This window comes from Misgurnus anguillicaudatus, chromosome 7, assembly GCF_027580225.2.
Source record: "Misgurnus anguillicaudatus chromosome 7, ASM2758022v2, whole genome shotgun sequence".
Taxonomy (NCBI): domain Eukaryota; kingdom Metazoa; phylum Chordata; class Actinopteri; order Cypriniformes; family Cobitidae; genus Misgurnus; species Misgurnus anguillicaudatus.
In genome coordinates this window covers 18,695,039-18,713,514 of record NC_073343.2, presented here as the reverse complement: position 1 = coordinate 18,713,514, position 18,476 = coordinate 18,695,039, and the positions used below count along the sequence as shown (strand labels likewise).

General features: G+C 40.7%; 1 long non-coding RNA gene across 1 annotated transcript; it reads right to left on the bottom strand.

The window, feature by feature from the left end:
- Positions 1 to 304: 304 nt before the first annotated feature.
- LOC141365300 (uncharacterized) lies at positions 305 to 1,022 on the bottom strand. Its single transcript, XR_012370536.1, has 2 exons — positions 495 to 1,022; positions 305 to 412 (listed from the first exon to the last, which is right to left on the bottom strand). It is a non-coding gene; the product is annotated as an uncharacterized lncRNA (long non-coding RNA).
- Positions 1,023 to 18,476: the final 17,454 nt, after the last annotated feature.

Below are 18,476 nucleotides of genomic sequence, written 5' to 3'. Positions count from 1 at the left end.
AAAAGAGAAGAATGCTAAAGAGTTTAAACCAAACTAACTGAGACTACTAATAGGGGATAAGTATAAATAAATAATTAAGCTATATTAGTGATACATTTAATTAAGCATTATAAAATCAGAGAGTAATATACCATAAGGAGATCTGAAAATTATAAAGTCAGCTTAAAAAGTCAGTTTAAATAAGAAAAAGTTAAATTAGATTCCAAATAGGAGTAAGAAGACAATAACTAGGTTCCAAATAGGAATAAAGCACATAATAGGGAATAAAATTCATTAAGATACACAAAGAGACATCACAAGAAGATAAGTTTTGATAATTGTTTATTTCATTTTATTTGTTGAAATTCAGTGATTTAATTGTTTCATTTTATTTTTTCCATCTTGTATTTCTTTTGTTTTTCCATCCATTTTCCTGAAAAAAAGAGGAAAGTAAATCTAAAGGACTCAAACACACAAAAATTTATATAAACATTTTCAGTTTACTTTATACTTACCGTGTCTGTCTGTTCATTGATCTCTCTCTCATTTGGCTCCACACGAACCTAGCAAAACCTGGCCTAAGATTTCCCTCAACGTCTATCATCCTGTATGCATGCCTGTCTGTGGTGTGTGGTGCTCTGAGGGAAAGGGTGGTTACAACGTGGCGAGCCAGCCAGGAGTCAATTAGTAGAGATAAATCCTTGAACAGAGAACAGACAGGCATTAATGTACAGTAATTTATAAAAGAAAATGGAGGTTATTGAGCATGAGAATGTCAAAGTCCCCAACTCGCTCATTGTGACCGGTGTTACGAATACAGAAAGAGATAATGATTTGAGTGAACATCTCTGCAAATACGGACGTATTGGCAGGTTTATTCACATTGATAGCCCCGCGTCTCCATATCACAAAAATGTGATAATTGAGTTTGAGACTGGAGCCGCAGTGAAAAGCTTAGAGCCTCAGTTGCCTTTCATTTTTGAGAACCCACACCAGGCTGGTCTCAAATATGAGGTTAAGGCTTTGTCCAGTGTCTATGTTCCAACTGTAACCCGTCTTCTAGTTCCTACAGACACAACAGGTCTGAGCTATGGACCAGCTCTTTCAGAAGATCAGATTCGACTACTGAGCCCAGGAGCTTCCAACAACAATGAATCACTCACACACTTAAGTTCAACTGAAGATAGATAAATGTATTATATTCTCAGATTTTAGTAATGTATCTAAATTCCATTACACAAAAAAATATAAAAAATAACAAACAAACAAAAATAAACAGAATAATTGGTTTGTTGCAATATTGTTCAAAGAAAAGAATAACAAACTTCCTCTTCTCTCTTTTTCAGATCACCTCAGTTCCAGGATCTTACAGGACAACTTAAGGTAAGTGTTTTCTCTTTTTAGTGTTACAAATGTATCACCATATACACTATTTTCTTCTTACTTTTATGTTTCCCTTTCTTAATTTACTTTTCTGTTTACATTCATTTACTCTGTGAATTTTAAATAACCCAAATCACAGTAATAAAGAAAAAAATGAAATAAAGTGCTTAATGCACAATTAAATCAATTCACATTAACACTTATCAATGTGCTTATAATGATTAATTCCCTTTCCAGATGTATTTCAAAACCTTAGACTTGAAATTGAACATATAACCCAAAACAAAACAATAAATTCACTGTAAACTCCGATGCACATTCAAAATGTAAATCACATTATATGTAAGCTCAATTAAATCAGTAAATCAGTCTTTACCAGAACAATTAATCAGTCTTTAACAAAACAGTAAATCTTTAGATCTTCTTTTTATCAGTCTTTATGATCCTTTTCACATAAATGGATTGTTTTATATCTCAGTCTTTCCTTTTAGATGAAATTACTCCACAAGAAAAATAGGGAAAAAATGTAACTGTGTGTGTTTCACTTGCCTACTGTCCGTTTGGCAATAAAAGGGTTAAATCTCACGCATTTAAGACTCGATGAAAACTCCTCGTGGCTCGCCAGTCCCAACTCCGCCCACTATCGGAAGAATTGAAAACGATTCCAGAAAGTTCGATCGTTACCGTAGCAACTTAGCCTCGTGTGCAAAACAGCACCCCACACGCAGCATTCACAGCGCAGGATGGAGACGTCCGTAGGCAACAATCATATAAACTTCAAAACAAACAAACACAACAACAACAAAAAAAAACCTGACCTTGAATACACAAGGCCACAAAAGCATCATTAGTTTCCAAAGTCTTCATAAAATGCATGTCACGACAGGGTTGGAGAGACAGGACGCAAACGCAAGGTTCAAAATAAATAACATTTAATAATAAAAACACGAGGGCAGACATAGTGAAGGCAGGAACACAGGAACATTAACACAGGAACAGACAGGGTATCAATGACAATGATCCAGCAGTGAGCAAACAGAAGACAGAGGTATATATACACAGACTAAATGACAAACAGGTGTGATGAGGCAGGTAATTAATCAATGAATGTCCAGGTGATAACAATCGGAACAAAGACAAGACATGACACGGATTCACCGTGACATTACCCTCCCCTCTACGAGTGGCTACCAGACACTCACATAAAACACAACAAAAACAAAGTCTGGTAGCGAGAGTCCAAGGGAGGGATGGAGGGCTTGGGGACCCTGGCGAAGCCGGCAGCCGCCGGGATGAGACCAACAGGACGGTTGGCCGGACTGCGCCAGGAGAACCGGAGCGATCGCTCCGAGAACCGAGGCAGACGAATTACCCCCCTCCTGGGAATCGTCGACGATCAGATGCCCCCGGAAATCATCTCCCATCCCCTCGCGGAAACGGAGACCCTCGGTAGCCACCCCGGGGAAATGATCAGGCGTGGTCCGTTCCGGATCTCCCTGCGAGCAGGATGGTGGTCCTCCGAGGGACCGTCGACGACGACTCAACCGTTGGGGGACCGCCTGGGCCGATCCTCCTCCCGCAGGAGCGAGCGATCGCTCACGGTGGTCCCCAAGAGACATCGGGGCTGATGGGGAATGAACCCCGATGTCACTACTCCCCCTCGACGAAACTCCTGGGGGAGCCGCCCTCCGTGAACCTGCTGCGTCCAGTTTGGCTGGATCATTCTGTCACGACAGGGTTGGAGAGACAGGACGCAAACGCAAGGTTCAAAATAAATAACATTTAATAATAAAAACACGAGGGCAGACATAGTGAAGGCAGGAACACAGGAACAGACAGGGTATCAATGACAATGATCCAGCAGTGAGCAAACAGAAGACAGAGGTATATATACACAGACTAAATGACAAACAGGTGTGATGAGGCAGGTAATTAATCAATGAATGTCCAGGTGATAACAATCGGAACAAAGACAAGACATGACACGGATTCACCGTGACAATGCATTAATGTTTACATAGAGGTCAACTTCATCAAAATAACATTACATTGCATCACATATAAAGCATATAAGCTTCACATTTCACTCTTAAACCATAAAGAAAATTAAATAAACTCATTCACATTGCATATTTAACTTATATACATTTAAACACATTAAATGTAATGAATTTGAAAACTTTAACTCACCAAAACCAATGATAAAGTCCGTTTCAAATTGTTAAACAGTTTCTCTGAAGAAGTTTTATCTCTATTTCTATCAATATTGAGTAAAACTCAGCATTAAAGTCATTTATACCCCCGATTTCTCCAGAGTTCTCTATGTACATCTGCTCTCTATCTGACTCACGTGCAGACTAACCAGCGATCTCTCACGTGCGTGAGAGAAACCCGGAAGTAAGCAGTGCGCCAACCACCATTGAGATACATCATTGGTCGAACACAACATTAAACTTTCTTCTTATTGGCTGAAACTTTGACCATAAAATAACTACATTTAGAGATTCAACAAATAAAATAATTATATTTTTATAACTTTTGTAACTGGGGTTACACCCTCCCCCCTTGTTCTCATGCACGTCCTCGTGCATGCATGTGGCTGCATTGTCACTGCTGCCAAAGGATCCCCAGGTTCCATAACACACTGGTTCTGAATAATGTCAGAATTATTCTCTGCTTGAGCAAATGCAGTACTTAGGCCTTGTAATAAGGACTGAACTACTGAAATCAAGGGATTCCCTAACTGAGGATAATGAAATTTCTTTGGGGGTTTGGTCACTCTTGTGGAATGTCTAACACCCTCCTCCTGTGAATTTCCTTTTCTTGACACCATGTCATTAGGTACGGCTTCACAAGTAGGACTATTTCCTTTGCTCTGATCAAGATCTGACTCCTCAGCTGGATTCAGGTCTACACTTTCCAGTATCTCAGACTGGTCAATTAACTCAGAGTTATTACAATCTTCCTCCCATGACACTGCTACAGGATTTTCCATTCTACCTTCTCCAGGCTCATCTTCAACACTTCTTACAGGTAAGTTCTCATTTGCTTTATCACATAGTTGTTTTTGTTTTTCAGTAACTTCTTGTACCTCTCTTTCTAGGTAATCTGTATTTGGTTGGGCAGCATCCGCTACATCAACCTCAACTGTGTTTGGTACAATCAACTGGCTGTCTATCTGCTGGGAAGAATTTTCATTAGAGACAAGGTGAGAAACCAAATCTAGTGATTTTCTAGGCATGACACAATAAGAATGTTCACTCTCAGAATTCTCCCCATCATTAGAACATTCTGCTTCATTATCATTTTCCACACCAGACTGAGCTCTGGTTCTGCGTCTGTGTCGTACCTTGTGTGAAGCTGTCTCAGTTGCTTCAACTCGGGCAAAAACCCACAAGGTAAGAGCAGATCTCGGTGCAGGGTACGGACAGGACCATTTTTTCCTTCAGGGCAAACAGTATACACAGGTATGTCTCGTACTTTACTCAACACAACATAAATATCTGTTTCCCACTTGTCTGCCAGTTTATGTTTCCCCCTTAACCTGACATTTTTTACCAAGACTCTATCTCCCACTTCCAGAACAGAATTCACCAGATTTTTGTCAAACCTCTTTTTATTCCGTTCAGCCACCTTTTTACTGTTTTCCACTGCCAACTTATAACTTTCCTCTAGTCTTTGCTTAAGAGAGGTCACATACTGTGAGTGAGATTGCTGTGGTTCATCATTCAAGATTCCAAAGGCTATGTCAAGTGGCAATCGTGGCTGCCTTCCAAACATCAACTCGTATGGTGAGTAGCCAGTGACATCATTTCTTGTGCAATTATATGCATGCACCATTGGCTTGACATACTCTTTCCAATGAGCTTTCTGTTTGTTTTCTAGGGTACCCAACATTTGCAAGAGAGTCCTATTAAACCGCTCTACTGGGTTTCCCCTAGGGTGGTATGGTGTCGTTCTTACTTTACGAATCCCTGCAATCTTACACAATTATTGTATAAGGCGCGACTCAAAATCCGGCCCTTGGTCGCTATGTAGCTTCTCGGGGAAACCATAATGAACCAAAAAATGTTCCCAAAGGCACTTAGCTACCGTCTGAGCCTTCTGGTTGCGTGTTGGAATTGCAACTGCGTATTTCGTAAAGTGATCAGTAATTACTAGAATGTCTTTCGTATTGCTGCTGTCGGGCTCCACGGATAGAAAGTCCATACAAAGCAACTCTAATGGACGGCTGGTCTGTATGTTCACCAAGGGGGCGGCTTTCTGTACCGGAGCCTTCCGCCTGACACAACGTTCACAAGTACTTATCTTTTTTTCTACAGCACTGGCCATTCGGGGCCAATAAAACCGGGCCCTAAGCAGGTCAAGAGTCCTCTCAACCCCTAGGTGACCCATATCATCATGTAAAGAGGTAAGTACTAACTCTCTCAAATCTTTAGGTAATGCGAGTTGCCTTCGCACCCTTCCTTGATCTATACGCTTTCGGTACAATAAGCCACGTCTGATCTCAAATTTACTCCACTCACGAAACCACAAAGCCATTTCCATTGAAACATTTTTCATGCTGGGCGGTCTTTTGTTTGCTTCTAGCAGATCAATTATCTCCCTTATTTCAGAGTCGGCTCTTTGTCTACATGCCAAGTCATCCTCTGACAAGGTAGGAATAGCTGGTAAGCCATGATCACACTCATCTAGAAAAGCTTGGGGTAAAGAATTTGCACTCACACCTAGAGACTCAGCTAAAACCACTGGAGAAGTCTGAATCTGGTGCCTCTCACAGATGGCTTTCACTACCGCTGGCAATATGACTTGCGGCCCTTGTTCACCACCAAAATGATTCAGCGTGAACTGCTTTATGCGTTCTTGTTCTTTCTGGGACTCTGCATCATCCCTAAGGGGACCGTTAGAACGTCGAGACAATCCGTCTGCGTCCATATTTTGAGTTCCTGCTCGATACTGAATTTTGAAATTGTACGTCGACAAGCTGGAGAGCCATCGATAGCTTGCGGCGTCAAGCTTTGCTGAAGTCAAAATATACGTTAGTGGATTACTATCCGTTACCACAGTGAATTCACTCCCGTACAAATAATCACTAAATTTGGAGGTAACCGCCCACTTCAATGCTAAAAACTCCAGCTTATGGGCTGGGTATCTAGCTTCACTTCGAGTCAACCCCCGACTGGCATATGCAATGACCCTCAGCTGCCCCTCCTGCTCTTGATACAGAGCAGCACCGAGCCCAATGGTACTGGCATCGGTATGTAACAGGTAAGGGAGTCTGGGATCAGCATAACCCAGAATAGGAGCAGTCGTGAGTTTGTCCACAATTGTGTCAAATGCTCTTTGGCATTCGTTAGTCCATCTTTCCCCCAATGGATCTCTGGGGTTCAGGTAAGTTTGCTTTACTTCTCTACACTTAGCATTTTTCCGAACCGGAGGATATCCAGCCGTGAGATCATTCAGGGGTCTAACAATTTTTGAGAAGTCCTTCACAAACCTACGGTAATACCCGGCAAATCCTAAAAAGGATTTTAACTCTTTTATAGTCTGCGGTTTTGGCCAGGTCTTTACGGCTTCTATTTTGATTGGATCTGTACTAACACCATGTTGAGACACAATATGACCCAGGTAACGTACGGATGTTTGAAAGAAACTACACTTTTTGGGAGAAAGTTTTAGCCCGTACTCCTTCAACCGGTTTAGCACTTTTATCAGACGGCGTTCATGTTCTTCAAGAGTGTCTGAAAACACAATTAAGTCATCAATGAATACCAAGACCTCGCTCCTGTTTAGGCTACCCATACAGCGCTCCATGAGCCGCTGAAAAGTACTTGGGGCATTCGTTATGCCCTGTGGCATCCGATTAAATTCCCAAAATCCGATTGGGCATACAAATGCTGTCTTGGCTTTATCCTGCTCATTCATCTCTATCTGATAGTATCCTGACTTCAGATCTAAAACAGAGAACCACTTGGAGCCTGTGAGTACCGAAAATGCCTCCTCAAGATTTGGAAGAGCATAGGCATCCTTAATGGTCTGCGCATTCAACTTTCTGAAGTCAATACAAAGACGAACCGAGTTATCTTTCTTTCTCACCACTACAATGGGAGATGCAAAGGGTGATTCAGATTCCCTAATTATTCCAGCGTCTAACAACTCCTGTAAGTGTTTCCTAACTGCACTAACATCTTGTGGATGTATGGGTCTGGGTCGCTGCTTAAAAGGAGTCTCATTGCTAAGCTTAATATGATGCTTAACTCTGTCTGTATGGCCATAATCCATATCATGTAAAGCGAAAACCTCAGGCATCGTGTTCAGCAAAGCGGTTATTCGACACTTCCATTCCGTCGGCAAGGGTGAATCACCAAAGTCAATGTTTATCTGTGGTTCATTTGATTGCTCTTGAGCTTGCGAGAAGTCACTTCTCTGATAAATGTCTGTCACTTTCTGAACTGAGCAAACATTAGGTAGCACAGTCTTGGGAGATATATTGATGTCAACTTGAGTTTCATTCTTTACCAACAGTGGCACACTAAAGGAGCGTTTGCCAGGTAAAGCGTGCAAACTACTGGCTACAATGACAGCTAAATCTTCAATCAGACAATGGTTCAGTTGAACAACTCCATCAAAAACTACAGTACGACCTGCAGGTACAATCTCAGGGTTGTCCCCTCTTAAATTCACATGCCCCAGGACTTCAGCACACCTCTGCTTATGCCTAGCACTCAAAATCTTAAGCACAGCTTGATACCCATTGAAAGCTGGGTTGAGCTCAAGATCTCCCTGGGCATGCACATCATACAATGCATCTAAGGAATTGGTACCTATCAATATCTGCTGCACTCCCTTCAAGTCTGGAACCACTAAAGCTAGTGTGTCAATATTTGCTGTGACCCCTAGAAACTCCTTAGGAAAGGTTAAGGTAAGTTCCACATACCCTAAATAGGGTACCGACTGCCCGTTGGCCCCTTCAACCTCTAACAAGGCTTCACAGGGAAATCAGATAAGTGTGCATTGTGGAAGGACAATGGAATTGTGGTTACCTGAGAACCGGTGTGTAGTAAACAATTCACTTCTGTTCCCTCAATGCACAACTGAGCAGTGCACTTTGTCCCAATTAACCCTTTTGGTAATCTCCCTGATATCTTGTCCTTACATTGAAAGTCAAAAGGTTTTCTGAACTGATTAGGGCGCTCAAGTTGGCTTCCGATCTCTGTATGCCCTAGTACAGAGTCGGTTTGGAGTTTAACTGCTGAGGCACAACATGATTCAGTGAATCCCATTGAGCTTGTTTCTCCCTCAGCAAACGACGCTTTCTATCAACTTCAAGAGGGTTTGGATCATTTTTGCAATGAGCAACTATGTGCCCATCCTCACCACAATTAAAGCAGTACCCGGGACGGGGTCGAGCCGAGACTACATCACTCAAGTTAGACTGTCCACGTTTGTTTAACTCAGTCTGCTTAGGCTGTGGCTTTTCAAAGTTTCCATGTGAACCTAACAGCTTTTGGGTTTGATTTTCCTGTGGTCCAGTTACAGCTAATTGAGCTTTTAGCTCAGCAACCTGCTTCCTTAGGTCTGCAAGTTCTGAAACATCTGAGTCAAGGTGAGTGTTCTTTTTAGTCATAGCTGAGCCTATAGCTTTTACCTGTGCTCGCAACTCATTTATTTCTTCTCTTAGCATAGAAATCCCTGCTGTTTCCTGAGAATCAGTTTGACCCTGCTTATGGACTCGAGACTTCAAAGGCACTAACTGAGCATGTATTTCCGATATTTGCTTTTTCACCGGATCAACATCAGCAGCTGCTCCAGCGCCTACCTCAGTAGCATTAGACGACAGCTGGTGCACTGTAGCACGTGACTTAAATGAGTGTAAGCCAGGTTTTGTCATTCCCAAATGGCTTCGCATGCGTTCCTCTTTTGAGGCTTGCTTGTCCTCCTCGGTCCTAACAGCCACTACCAACTCAGCAAAGGAAAAAAATTATATTTTTATAACTTTTGTAACTGGGGTTACACAACGGTTGCTAGTAGCAACGCATTGCTAAGCTTAGCGGTAAATCTTTTGCTGATCTTTTGAGTGAAGAGCTTTCAAAGTGTAGGGAACCTGTCTCTCTGGATAGAGATGACACAATAAGCATTGCTGTAAAACACTTACCTGTGACTACCATACCTGAAATACAGACAGATTTCTCTCATGTCAGTGTAGCTCAGGAAAGACCAGTGCCATTAACTGATGCTAATAGTGACGCTGCATTTGTTCCACTAACAAGACCTTCAGTACCCAATGTAACTCCTCCAGAGGTACAACGTGTTGTGGTCGAGCACATTGTGAAAAGTGAGGACACTGCTTCTAGCATGCATATCCCTCTTAAGTTAAGGTTCTTTTCTGGAAAGTCTCTTCGCCCGGGTAACGAAGTAGATTATGATGCATGGCACAATAGTGTTGAGCTAATGTTACAAGATCCTTCCATCTCTGATCTAGCCCGTTCTAGAAAAATTCTAGACAGCCTTCTGCCTCCGGCGGCAGACGTTGTCAGAACTTTGGGCCCACGCGCAACACCCAGGGCTTATCTTGATCTTTAAGACTCAGCATTTGGTGCAGTTGAAGATGGTGACGAGTTGTTTGCCAAATTTCTGAGTACTCTGCAAGACACAGGGGAGAAACCATCCCAGTATTTGCAGCGACTGCAGGTAACCTTGACGTTGGCTATAAAAAGAGGTGGGGTGTCCTCTATTGAGGCGGACCGGCACTTGCTGAGACAGTTTTGTAGGGGATGCTGGGACAATGCCCTTATTTCCGAGCTCCGGCTGGAGCAAAGAAAAACCGATCCCCCTCTTTTCTCAGAACTTTTACTGCTGTTGCGAACAGCAGAAGATAAACAAAGCACAAAGGAGTTGCGTATGAGAAAACATCTTGGCGCGTCTAAGCAGCGTGCACCCTCTTACTCGTTAAGTGCTTCCACAGACGAAACATCAACAACTCAGGCTATGGTTTTAGACTTGAAAAAGCAAATTACAGAGCTTCAAGGTCAGGTTAATAGCCTAAAGAAAGCAAAAGAGCAGACTAAGTCCTCTAGAAAGTATGGCTCATAGCTTGCAAAATCAAGTAGCTGAGTTGCAGACACAAATGATTGCTGTTAAGCCCACAAAAGCCGAAAAAGCAAAATCTGCGGTAAAGATGAGTAAATCACAATACGTACAAACAAACCTGGGTGAGACTTCCCACAGTTCACCCTTGACTAAAATGAGTAGACCAAAGCCGTGGTACTGCTTCCAATGTGGCGAGGATGGCCATATTGCGTCTTCATGTGGTAATGTTGCAAACCCTGCCATGGTAGCGTCTAAAAGAAAACTTCTGAAAGAGAGACAGTCAGCTTGGGACACCCAAATGGGATTACCCCGCTCTTCCCCTTTAAACTAGAATCAGCTCTGGTTGCGGGACAAACGGGGGCTGAGAAATGTACCAGGGGTCCCAAAAGGTATAAGAGCAGAGGTCACAACTTCCATATTAACACAAGAACAAAACCTTTTGTCCTGCCTAAGGGCTTGGTTGGGGCAAAATGCACTGCTGAGGTATTTATTGCAGGAAAAAAATGTAATTGCCTACTAGACACTGGGTCGCAAGTGACCACTGTTTCTCAGACGTATTACAAGCAGAATCTATCCCATTTGGAAATTAAGCCCCTCAAACACCTTCTCGAGGTTGAAGCAGCAAATGGTCAGCTTGTTCCATATCTTGGGTACATAGAAATTGATGTAGTGTTTCCTGAGGCTTTTCTTGGTTCTGAGAAAAAACTTTCCACAATTGCTCTTGTCACTACAGACACAAGTAATAGGAGTCAATGTTCCGTGCTCATAGGCACAAACACACTTGATTTAGCCTATGAAAACAACTCTGATTCTGAAATTAAGAAACCTCATCAAGCCTTACCTTATGGGTACAGAGCCATTCTTAATGTTCTTGCACACAGATCTAAACAGAAGGCAAATAGCAGTATTGGATTAGTGCGGCTGCTTTGCACAAAACCTGAAGTGATTCCTGCGGGAAAGACACTTGTCATTGAGGGTTCAGTTAGCAAACATGAGCCATTTGCAGATAGATGGGTTTTGATGGAGCCTTCTTCTGAGTCATCATTGCCGGGAGGCCTTTTGTGTACCTCTTGCCTTGTCACACTCCCTAGGGCCTCACAGAAAATTCCAGTAATCCTGAAAAATGAAACTGAACATGACATTTCTGTCCCTCCAAAGAGTGTTGTAGCAGAATTACACTCACTACAGAGTGTGATTACTCAAGAAACTGTTATGGATTGTAGTAATCAGACTGAATCTGCAAAACCCTTTGTAGTTGATTATGGTGATTCGCCAATACCTACTGAATGGAAGGACAGAATTTCACAAGTTACAGTCCATGCCAGAGGTCTTTGCCCTTCATGATCTTGACTTTGGCAGAACTGATAAGGTCAAACATCATATTAACTTGCATGACAACACACCCTTTAAGCAAAGGGCCCCGCCCTATACATCCTCAGGATTTTGATGCTGTTCGTAAGCACCTGCAGGAGTTACTTGATGCCGGCGTCATTCGAGAGTCGGAGTCCTCGTTTTCTTCACCTATCGTAGTAGTTCGGAAAAAAAATGGGGAAGTTCGACTCTGCATTGACTACCGCAAACTTAACCTACAGACAATAACAGATGCATATGCGTTGCCAAACCTGGAGGAGACTTTTTCAGCTCTTTCTGGCTCCCAATGGTTTTCTGTTCTCGACCTCAAGTCTGGTTATTACCAGATTGAGGTTGAGGAGTCTGATAAACACAAGACCGCTTTTGTCTGCCCGTTAGGTTTCTGGGAGTTTAACCGCATGCCACAAGGGGTCACCAATGCTCCCAGTACCTTTCAACGGTTGATGGAGCGGTGTATGAGCGATATCCATCTAAAAGAGGTCGTCGTTTTCCTTGACGATTTGATCGTGTTTTCAGACACATTGGAGGAACGATTTGACATTAGGGTATCCGCCGTTACGCCGCAAATGCAAATTGAAGGATCAAAAAGACTATCACAATCCCAAAGAGCCTTTTGGGAGTCATTGGTCTGCGAGTTGTCAACAGGCATTTGAAGCAATTATCAGGGCTCTTACGACTGCTCCGGTACTTGGTTTCGCTAACCCGAAACTTCCGTATATTCTGCACACTGATGCGAGTACAATAGGGTTGGGAGCAGCCCTTTATCAGAAGCAAGAGGGGCAATTAAAGGTAATCGCATATGCCAGTCGAGGTCTCTCCCGAAGTGAAGCACGTTACCCAGCCCACAAGCTGGAGTTTTTGGCCCTTAAGTGGGCAGTCACAGAAAAGTTTTGTGACTATTTGTACGGTAACCAGTTTACTGTGGTTACCGACAGTAATCCCTTGACATATGTACTGACATCGGCTAAGCTTGATTCTACGAGCTACAGATGGCTCTCGTCTCTTTCAACGTTTTCCTTCAAACTGCAGTACAGAGCAGGCAGACAGAATCTGGACGCTGACGGTCTGTCCAGACGTCCTCATGGTGGTTTGAAAAATGATCTTGTATCTCAAAAAGAGCAAGAGCGAATCCGACAGTTCGCTTTGAATCACTTGCTTGATGATGGTGCTCAAACTGACTCTGCTGAGGTCATTCAGGCCATATGCGATAAACATGCAGTTTACCAGAGTTCAGCTGTTTGTGGTGGTTCTTCTTTTGCGCTAGTTGAATCCCTTGCAATGCATGTTGATGCAATTCCATGCAATCTGGATCAGAATGAGGTTTTTAGTTGTCTTCCTGTAATTTCAGCCCTTAGTGAGGATGACCTGAGAGAAAAACAAAGAGCCGATCCAGTTCTTTACGAGGTTATTCAGCAGTTAGAATCAGGAGAGACAGCTCCTCCTTCTTTGAGACAATAACTTCCTTTGCTCCCCTTGCTGTTGAGGGAATTGAAAAAGTTAGAGCTGCAAAATGGTATACTCTACCGGAAAAGACATGATGGAGAACATACACTGTACCAGCTGGTCCTCCCCGAATCTTTACGTGGTATGGTTTTAACAAGCCAGATTCAAGCAACACTAGAGATGTACTAGTTATCACAGATTTCTTTACCAAGTACGCCGTTGCTGTACCTACTCCCAACCAGAAGTCGCGTACCGTGGCTAAAGCTCTCTGGGAGAATTTTATAGTCCACTATGGGATCCCTGAGAAATTGCACAGCGATCAGGGGGCTGATTTTGAATCAAAGACCATTAAAGTGCTCTGTGAACTGATGGGAATTCATAAAATCAGGACAACCCCTTATCACCCCAGGGGAAATCCTGTCGAACGTTTTAATCGCACGCTTTTGAGTATGCTCGGTACGCTAAAGGAGTGTGATAAAGTTCACTGGCATGATTTCGTAAAGCCCCTTGTCCATGCTTATAATTGTACTAAGCATGATTCGACAGGATGTTCCCCGTATGAATTAATGTTTGGTAGGCAGCTGCGGTTGCCTATAGACTTGATTTTTGATGTTCCTCTGAATAGGGAGCAATTAAAGACACATTCGCAGTATGTGCGTGATTTAAAATCTAGGTTACAAGAAACCTATGACTTGGCAATGAGAAATGCTGCAAAAGTTGGAGAGAGAAACAAATTTCGATATGACAGGCATGTTTCTGAATCTACTCTGGACATTGGGGATCGGGTTCTAGTCAGAAATGTACGCCTAAGAGGTAAACATAAGCTATCTGACAAATGGGAGTCACTTCCATATGTCGTTGTGAACAGAGCAGGTGATCTTCCTGTATATACTGTTAAGCCAGAAGGTGCAGATGGTCCCTTAAGGACATTGCACAGAGACCTTTTACTACCTTGTGGTGAGTTACAGTTACCTGAGGAGGTAGTTGATTTACCCAAAACTCGTAAACGTCCACCTACTCGCAGAAACCCGAGTAATGATGTACAAGAGCAGCCAGATATTGACATTGATGACATTGATGATGATAGCAGTGAAGAATTCCTGTATCAAGATCCCCCAGTTCTAAAAGATACCAGATTTATTGAGGTCTATGAAACTAGAGAAAGACCCCAGAATACTCCAATATCTGTATCTCAGAACAATTCGTCCTATGACTTACCTGCTGAACATTCAGACTCATCCCTTGAGTGTCTTCCTGTGTCAGAGCATGAAGAAGATTTTTTAATTCAGAACTTAAATCAGAACTATATCTTTGGTGAACATGGTATTCATATTCAAATGTGTTTTGCAAGTATGCATGTCTCAAGCTTGTAAGCTAAAGACTAGCAGTCGTAAAGACTGCAATGTATGCAGGGTTTAAAATATGGTAACTGAGAGCAGAGCTAAAAATGCATAGGTTGACATTTGAAAGGAATGAAGTCACAACACCTGTCAGACATAAAAACATGCTAAAAACAACTACATGGGAGGGGTTTCAACTTTTAGAGAACTGTATATTAGGTTGCATTCTGAAAAAGACTCTTTAGTTGCTTGGCCACCAACTCGGCCTTATTGTTGTATGCAATAAAGTCATCTTTTGGCAATGGAACCCTCTGTTGAAAATAATTTTTCATAATCACTAAAAAAAATCCACAACATTTGGCGACGAGGATGGGATTGGAAAGGAGCATGGAGGTGGATGACCGTTGTGGGCTAGGTTTGGATGAGCAACATACACAGGACCAGGTAAGCAGTTTTTGCTTATTTACTGGTTTACTGTTGTGTTGCTCATCTGGGTTGGCTCATGGTGGAAAGACTTTCACAATGCTCTTCCAATATAAGAACTAAGATTAATACAGTTAAAAAGGGTTCCACTTCCAAGGATTGCATGGTGTGATTTGTTTGAAATGATAAAGAAGAAAAAATTCCTGAGCTCAGGTGGATAATCTGTGGTTTTGCTGAGAGGGCCTTTGATTGGACAGCATTAACCTGGAACAGATAATAGTTTAATAGCTAAGTGGGCTTCGAAGATAGCATTAAACAGAAATAAAAGTAATCTGTGTTTATTTGTAAAAGGGCCTTGATGGATACAAATGAACTGTAACAGATTATAAAAATGCTTATTGCAAGAGGGCTTTGATAGATGTAATAAGCGGATACACTGTGAATGCATAATTGTATAAAAATGAAGTGATTTGGTTTTGGAAGCTAATACATGTTTCACTTTGTTAGTTTAAGTAACTAAGTAGATGTTGATTTGACATCAATACAATATATCATTTACAGTGTATGGAAAAAAAATAGGCTAAAATTAAATAATCTGTGTTTATTATGTAAAAGGGCCTTGATGGATACAAATGAACTGTAACAGATTATAAAAATGCTTATTGCAAGAGGGCTTTGATAGATGTAATAAGCGGATACACTGTAAATGCATAATTGTATAAAAATGAAGTGATTTGGTTTTGGAAGCTAATACATGTTTCACTTGGTTAGGTTAAGTATTTAAGCATATGTTGATTTGACATCAATAGTGCATTTTATTTACAGTGTATGAAAAAAAAAAAAAAGATAAAATTAAATAATCTGTGTTTACTCTGTAAGAGGGCCTTGACGGATACAGGTAGACTGGAACAGACTATTAAAAATGCTTATGGTGTAAGCTGATACACTGTAAATGAATGATAGCATTAAGACAAGGTTATGTGATGGTGCAAGCCAATCCATGTTTTTGCCTTAATAGGTGAAGAAGTGATGTATGTTGATTTGACATCAATACGGCATTTTATTTACAGTGTATGAAAAAAAAAACAAAGATAAAATTAAATAATCTGTGTTTATTCTGTAAGAGGGCCTTGACGGATACAGGTAGACTGGAACAGACTATTAAAAATGCTTATGGAATAAGCGGATACACTGTAAAATAATGATAGCAAAAGGAAAAGTACTTTGGTTTTTCAAGCCTTTAATGTGTTACTTTGTTAGGTTAGGGTAACAAAAAATGTATATGTTGATTTAACATAAATGCTGCATATTTTAGAGTGTATGGATAAAAATAAATAAACAGAGCATGAAACAAAAGTGTTATAAAGTGGATAGGGGTCTGCAAGGGCAGAATTTATTTTTATGAAAACAGCTCTTTATATATATATTTATATAATAGAGGTCTGAACGGATAAAATATTATTCTGTAGATACCGCCCTAATGCATGATAAAAAGTTTGTATGAGTAAAAGTGGAAAGGATCCTCAACAGTGAAAAACAAGTGGTGTCATGTTTAAAGAGTGAATGACTGGGTGTATGTTATAAATAGAGTGAGTGCAGACCTGACTGAGTGCTGTGGATGAAAGAGCTAGCAGTGAAGTGAAATACCGGTTAATATAAGTAAAATAATAATAATAATATATTATTTATATAATAAAGTAATAAGAGATTAAAATTATAGGTAAATGGTATATATAGGTTGAAATGAGGTTTTTACATCTATATTTTATATCTTAATTCAATGAAAAAATATTTGTGTTTAATACTATTGTAAAGGGAGAAAAAAATAGTATTACTTGACAAATTGAATTGAAAGAGAAACATTAATTAAGTAAGGAGCTGCTTGAAAAACATTTGCAGTGTAGAAAAAGTAATATTGGAGAGAAAATGGTTGACGTTTATTTAGCTTGAAAGTTAACTGGAATAAAAGTGGTTTTATTTGTTAATTTTCTAATGTTAAAAAGTAAAAAAATTGCTAAATAAGATAGAAAAGATTGAATGGAGAAATAACAGGTGTGGTGTAAAGACATAGCTGTTATTCTTGTGGAAATATCTATTGGGCAGAGATCTGATAAAGAATGTGTCTAAGAAATTGTCATGAAGGGAACATTTGAGGTTGCAATGTGTAAAGAAATGGATATTGTAAATAAACCTATATTAAATCAAAAGAAAGAAAAGAAGGATGGGTTTGAAGAAAAAAGCATTGGCTTTATTAATGAATAAAGGGGAACAGGTATATGATAAAATGTTAAAGGAAGTTGATAATGGAACGAAAGAAAAGTGTGTTAATCCAAATGTGTTCATGCATACTGTAGAAGGTTGATTTCAAATACTCAAGGGCACTGTGGAAATTATAGGTAAATTGTAAATGAAAGGATCAGTAGATATAGAATAGGATAAATTAAACAGGTTTGGGAGTAAAGCTTAAAAATGTGGAAAAGATACTAAATTAAAGAAATTTAAATTATTATCAGGAAGAGTATGAGAGTAAATAGTGTAGAGTAAAAAGACAAGATGCATTGTTTACACAAAAGAGGTGAAAAGAAGATGAGGTATGAAGATATACATAAAAAATAAAAATAGGAAAAACATTAGAAAGAATTAATGAAGTAAAATAAGAAGAGAGTAGAGAGGGAGAGTAAAAGAGGAGTTGTCATCTGATGGAGAAATATGGATATGGGAAAAAAGATAAAGGATGGCTTAGGCTACTGGCCTTACAATTTCTTAATTTAATAAAGGTATTAAGGACCTTGGGAGGCTGATCACTTACCCGCAAGCATTCATGGGGTTGGGAAAAGGACTAAGTTGTGGCAATGGAGAAATGAAAGAAACCTTTGACTTGTGGACTAACGTTACATGAGGAGGGACTATTTTTGAACATATCATAGCAGTGTGGCAGCCACTGCTTGGACTCTAAAAGCACAAAGAGAAAACTGGGAGACACAGAGAATCCAGTTTTGTTCAGAGACAATAAAAAAGAGACTGAGGGAAATCCAGAAGGAGACCCTAGAACGACCACACTGTTTTGAAATGCAAAGTGAATAACAGTGATGACTCTTGTGTTCAGCTACTTTCAGCAATTCCTCCAAAAAGCCAGAATCCTGTACCCATCATAAATGACTTTGCAGCATCACCATCCCAGAAAGAAAACAACTTGAACTGGGAGAGACAAAGAAAACATGCTGAGGACTACAAAAAGCCTGGCCACGCTAAGAGAGACTTTCACTATGTCCATGTACCAGTTCTGTGAGTGAAGGGGGGAGGGTGACAGCAGCCTTTCAAAGTCCATTTTAAGGTCCAGAAGAGTTGTTAATAATATGATTCTCTGGACAAGTAGTGGTAATTCAATGTATGTCTATACACAATAAACAAAACCATGACCATATCTATTCTCATATCGAAATCACA